The 6087-nt window shown below is 43.4% G+C and overlaps 1 pseudogene; it reads left to right on the top strand.

Moving 5' to 3' along the window:
- The first annotated feature begins 472 nt into the window (after window positions 1-472).
- Window positions 473-1576, top strand: LOC101571993 (annotated as a pseudogene).
- The last annotated feature ends 4511 nt before the right edge of the window (window positions 1577-6087 follow it).

Here is a 6087-nt window from a genome sequence, read left to right as displayed (position 1 = left end):
TTTTTTAGTTCTTTATAGATTCTAGAGAGCAGACTCTTGTCTGAGTACTTATTTGTCATGATTTTTTCCAAATTTGTAGGTTGCCTTTTCACTTTGTTGGTAATTTCTTTTGATGTGAACCACAACATATATTTTACACCTCAATTTGTAGCACAGTTTGAATGATACATGTATTTTTAAATTTTGTCTTTATTGTAATACCTGCTATGGTTTGCCGTGAATTATCTTGGTGGTGCTATAAAGCTACCATTGTTGCTAATTACAGAATCCCTGGGCAGAATCCCAGGGAGAGATGGAAACAAAATTATCATCAGATTTTTATATGACATGTATATTTTTAAACTGGTACATATATTTTTATCATATGCCTGATATACAGCCCACACCTATTTTCAAATTTTCTACGTTTGTTCAACTGAAAACCTTTGCTCAGTTAACAGTGTTTAAAATTTATTTTTTTGGGAGATGCAAGATGGCGGCAGCAGCAAAGTCTAGCTCTACCCTCCTGCCTTTTGACTGTCCGACTGGGCAGGTAAACCCCCACCTGGTTTACATCTGAATGTAGTCATAGGAGACAAAGTAATTGAGAAACTGATTACTGATGAGAAGAAGTATTACTTATTTGGGAGAAACCCTGGTTTGTGTGACTTTACCGTTGACCATCAGTCTTGCTCTCAGGTGCATGCTGCTCTGGTTTACCACAAGCATCTGAACAGTCTTCCTGATAGGTCTCAACAGTACACATGGCACATTCTTGGGTCACATTCGGTTGGAACCTCACAAGCCACAGCAAATCTCTATCAACTCCACAGTCTCATTTGGTGCATGCACAAGGGCGTCCACTCAGCGTGAGAAGCCTCAGATGCTGCCATCAGCTGTGAAAGGAGATGAGAAGATGGGTCGAGAAGATGATGAACTCAAGGGTTTGCTGGGGCTTCTGGAGGAAGAAACTGAGCTCAATTCTCACAGAGCTTAACACTGCCCACAACAAGCGAATTTCTACCTTCACTGTTGAGGAGGGAAATCTAGACATTCAGAGACCGAAGAGGAAGCGGAAGAACTCACGGGGGCCTTTCAGTGACGATGATGAAATCATCAGCCCAGAGGACGTGGATCCCTCTGTTGGTCACTTCCAGAACATGGTGCAAATGGCAGTGGTCCCTGTCAAGAAGAAGAGGACGGAAGGTCCTGGCTCCCTGGGCCTGGAGGAGGCAGGGAGCAGGCACATGTAGAACTTTGTTTTCAGTGGAGAACTCTTTGGGGGTCTGCCCCCCATGCATGGTGAAGCGGGCTTCCAACCACATAGCATCCACAGGACAGCACTCATCAGTGGCTTGCCCATGCCATACCCGAACCTCACCCCTGATGTGTACTTGACTCCCGTCATGCCATCAGCTGTGAACATGAACCCCACACCAAACCCTGAAGTCTGTAACCCTGAAGCTATTAATGAACCCATGAAGAAGAAATACACAAAGGCGGCTTGGCAGGCAAGAAGCCCACACTTTCCTTACTGATTTGGTATTTTTGGTCATGGAGAAGGGTGGGAGTGGGTGGGAGTGGGGTGGAAGAGTGAATGGGGGAGCTAATGTACAAGGGTGAAAATCTTTCCATGTGTGCAGTATCATCTCAGAATGTCTCCTGGGGTACTGAGTGTGTGTGTTAAGACTGGGGTGGGCTGAAACATCCCCTGAAGCTATCTTCACAACACTGCTGGTGTAGAGAAAGGTTTTGTAGGTTGTTTTAAGTGCACCGCTCTGGCTCTTTCTTGGGCCTTCCTTGGCTCCTTCGCCCTTTTTTCCTCTCTTTAGTATCAATTTTATGTGATGTCACTTAGCCCAGGCAGAATCCTGAGCTGCGGAGGTAGCAGTAAGGGTTGGGCATCTCACCAGGGTTGGGCATCTGGCACTGTTGTTTACATTTACCATCCTTGTAAATTCCAGGTAGCAAAGGGTTGCAGTGGATCCCACATTGATTGAGAAGGTTTAGCATTTTAAAGATAAGGCTTAAACTGAGAAAAGCTTTTTTGGGTCAGTGGTTTTGAGGTCTAATAGTTAGGCTTTTCTCTTTTGTCCTTTCTGTTGGAATGAAAACATTTTGATTTCCTTGTCTGTGACAAATACAGATGTATAGTTTTTAACTTACAGTATTTGAACTTTACCTTTTTTTTTTTTGTCAAACCTGAGCACTCCACTTGCCTAAGTTTCTCATTTAGTTCCAGAGTACTGCCCTCTACTCTCTAAGGTATTACTCTTCTTTTGTTTTGTTTTGTTTTGTTTTTTGAGACAGGGTCTTGCTATGTAGTACAGACTGACCTTGAATTCAGGGCAATCCTCCTGCCTCAGCCTCCCAAGTGCTAGGATTGTAGGCATTCACCACCATGCCTGGCTTTCAGTGTGTTCTGAAGGAAATTTTTTTTCCAGGATATGGCCAGTTAGGTCAATGGAAATGTAAAAGAAAATATTTTACTTTGCAAGCAACTGACATCTCTCCAGAGGACATTTTTACCTGTTGCTTTGGAGGCTCTTCCTCTCATTTGAAAGCTCTGCTTTCTCAGAGCTCCAAGACTAGATCTGGCTAACAACAGGAGACAGAGGTAGGAAACGTTGATAGGAGCTTTGTACAGAGATTTGTACATTTGTGTAATAGGGCTTTTCATGCTTATTGTGTAGCTTTTTACTTGTAACCTTTATTACATTGTAAATTAAGTGTAAGTTTTGTCAAAAAATTTTATTTTCTTCTGAGAAAGGCCTTTCTATGTAGTTTAGGCTGGCTATGAAGCCTAAACTATGCAGTCCCAGCTGGCCTCAAACTCACAGCAATCCTCCTACCTCAGCTGTGGAGTGTTGGGATTATAGGTGTGTGGCACCAATCCTGGCCTTTAGTTATGTTCCTTGATCTTCATGCAGTATTTACTCTCTTATTGTGCATTCCTTGTACTTTATTTTCTTAGTCAGTGCATCCCTGGACTCTGTTATTTTATTACTTTTCTCTATTTACACTTACACCTTTGACAACTTCTCTTAGTCTCATGGCCTTAGGGCCATCTTTACATTGACTGATTTTTTATTTCCTTAGCCTGGATCTCTCCTCTGAACAACACACTCATAATATCAAACTTCTTATTAAACATCTCCATCTCCTTTTTTTTTTTTGTGGAACCGGGGATTGAACTCAGGCCCTCGCACTTGCCAGGGAAGTGCTTATTCTACTGAGCCATCTCCCCGGCCCCTCCATCTCCTTTTTAAGGATGCTTAAAAAGGAACTTTAAATCTAACATGTTCGAACTGAACTCCTGATCTTGAATCTAGACCTGCTTCTTTGGCTGTGTATTAGTGAGGTGTGAACACAAAATTGGAATCACCATGAGTTATGTGGAATAGTTCACTTAGTCATAGAGACCAGACCCCACACAATCATGGGAGACACTATGGGAAGTAAAGTTGTGGAAGAAGGCAGCTGCAAGATCAGAGGAAAGTCACTAACCAGGTGTATCAGTCAATGCTTACTAGAGAAAGAGGTTAAATGCAAGATATACAAATATATAAGAATTCGCAAGATTGGTTTACAGTGTCCACCTGCGGAGTAAGGTGTGGAAAATTGAAAAAGGGCTGCTTGTGCACTGGAGATCCAAAGGATCCAATCCATGGGAGCTCAGTGCAGTGTTCCATGTGAGTTCACATCAGGAGGCTGAAGGATCTGTGCTGGAGGCCAGGGGATGATGGCCAAGATGAAGGGGAAGACTGGAGATTCTACAAAGTAACAGAAATGAACCTGCTTTCTTTCTTTCCCTTTTATTTAATTCAGGCTGAAAGCCTATAGGTTGGTGCCACTCAGCCAGGTTGTGTCTTCTATTTTCAGTAAATCCCTTCATCCGCTATGTCATCTGTCTTCAGTAAATCCCTTCATCCACACCTAGAACTATGCCTATCTAATTTACTTGGGTGTTTCTTACTCAAATTGACACAATCAGTTAATTGTCACAGTAAAGAGCTAAGGATAAGCTGTGGAGGGGCTGCTGCCTCTACTTGATTCCACTGGGGGTCAGCAGCACAGGCAGTCAGGAAAAAGAGCAAAGCATGAAGCAAGAGAGAACAAGGCCACCTAGATATAATGACTAACTAGAACCACAAGGCTGTGTCTAGTTCTCACTGCCTCTAGCCCTCATAATGCAGGTAGCTGCAGAAGGAACTGGTGCCCTTTACCATGAAGCTGAACAGACACCTGGGCCAGATTTAGAAAGGTGGAAGAAGGAGATCAAATAAGAGGTGGAGGGACTATAGGCTCTGCTACTGCCTATCCTCCAGCTCCAACCTATTGGGGGAGAAGCTGTTTGTACCTTGAGAACTAGGACAAGGCAACTGCTTCTCATGCATTTGACAGGGCCTCATGAGAAGTGTGCACAGCCCAGGGAGCAGATGTATATAGTGACCTGATCGTTGCTTGAGATAACACAGACGGTTTCCACTTGTTCCCTATGAAGCCACCAAGGTATGCAGTTCTGCTGTACATTAGATATTCTTCTTGTCCCAGATTCTACCCTCCTCCTAAACTCACCATGAAGTTATTCATTTGCTGCTTGTATAAATCAGTGTGCTTCAGGTGCTGGGTGGTTCCTTTCTCCCATTAGGAGAGAGAGCTCCACCTGACCTCAGCTTTTGTATATTGACTTCTGTCTTCTTCATCCTCCACCATCCTTTCTGCAGAGTGTCAAGAGCTGCACTGGACTCATCACCCACCAAGGTAAGCCGACACATCAATGACAATGTGTGTGAGCTTAAGTGGTGCCTGCCACCTGACACTGACCTTCAGGTTGCTGCTTTAACTCTGTCTACCTGATCTCAAGAACATATGACTGGCCAGTCCTAATCCAGAACCATACCATATCTATAAGCATATCAGTCTGTAGTTCAGGGAACAGGTCCAGAGAGCTGGAAATTTTAGGAAGCGCTGTCTAAGCTAAGTTGACACTGTACAAACAAACAAATACATATTTCAGGAAATGACAATATCCATATAGTTATCTAGGCCAAAAGTCTGGGAATCATCCTCTACTTCTTTTCCTCTCTTCTTTCATACATCCAATAATAAATATTTGTGAAATGAAAAATAAACAACCTACAAAGAGAAAACATAAACTAGAAGGGCTTTTGCTGGGGAGCAGTGGGAGGAGACATTGGATAAAGTCAGGGAAATACAAACTTCAGTCATTTCCCCTTGAAGACATGCCATTCCTCTTGACATGCATGTGTTTCCTAGTTGGGGCTAGCAACTGTGGATACAATTCTTAGGGGACTTGTGGTAGATTGACAACTGGTGGTCAACATTAAGCTGAACTGAATCAGCATGTCACTGGATGTGTAGGGCCCACCTGAGGATTGCTTCCAACAAAATAGGAAGGAGAACTGGAGAGGAAGAGGGAGTGCTATTGGTTCTCCTGAAGATCTTGTCATGTTGGCTTTCCTGATATGAACTCAGCTGTTCTCAACATCAAAGGAGCCTTGTTGTCACTGAGAATGGTTGTGGTTCATTTTGGCTAAGCTCTGGTCCTTACTTTGAGCATCTCTTCCTAACTCTAGAGGGGAAGATGGTGCACTGCTCAATGTCTTGGAGAAGCTTTTTGCTCTGGTTTTCCTGATATAGACTTGGTTGTTATCATCATCAGAGGAGCTTGGGACCTCCTTGTCACTGAGGATAGCTGTGGTAATTTTCAAGAGATCTTGGGTTCTTACTTTGAGTACTGCTTCCTGTCTCCAGTGCAGATTCTGCAGCCTGTTGGCACAAATCTTTCATCCTGCTGGCATAAACTTTCTAGCTTCTACCACTGACCTTTGGACCTTCCCAGTACAGATCCATCAAACACACTTGCATGAGACATTGTGGGCTCTTGGCCTCTATTGGACTCATGGGAGGCATTTTCTTGGGTTCTGAGTTTTCAGCTGGACTCATGCAGGACATTACCATGGGACTCAGGCCCTCACTGGATTCTTTGGGTCTCTAGTGTGTGGAAGATTTCCCGCACTCTTTTGTACCTGACTCTTTGAGTGACTATTATAAAATAATCATTTAAATTATATGTTCTGTATT

Source organism: Octodon degus, unplaced genomic scaffold (genome assembly GCF_000260255.1).
Source record: "Octodon degus isolate 3935 unplaced genomic scaffold, OctDeg1.0 scaffold00041, whole genome shotgun sequence".
NCBI classification, from domain to species: domain Eukaryota; kingdom Metazoa; phylum Chordata; class Mammalia; order Rodentia; family Octodontidae; genus Octodon; species Octodon degus.
This window is presented reverse-complemented; position numbering and strand designations above follow the sequence as displayed.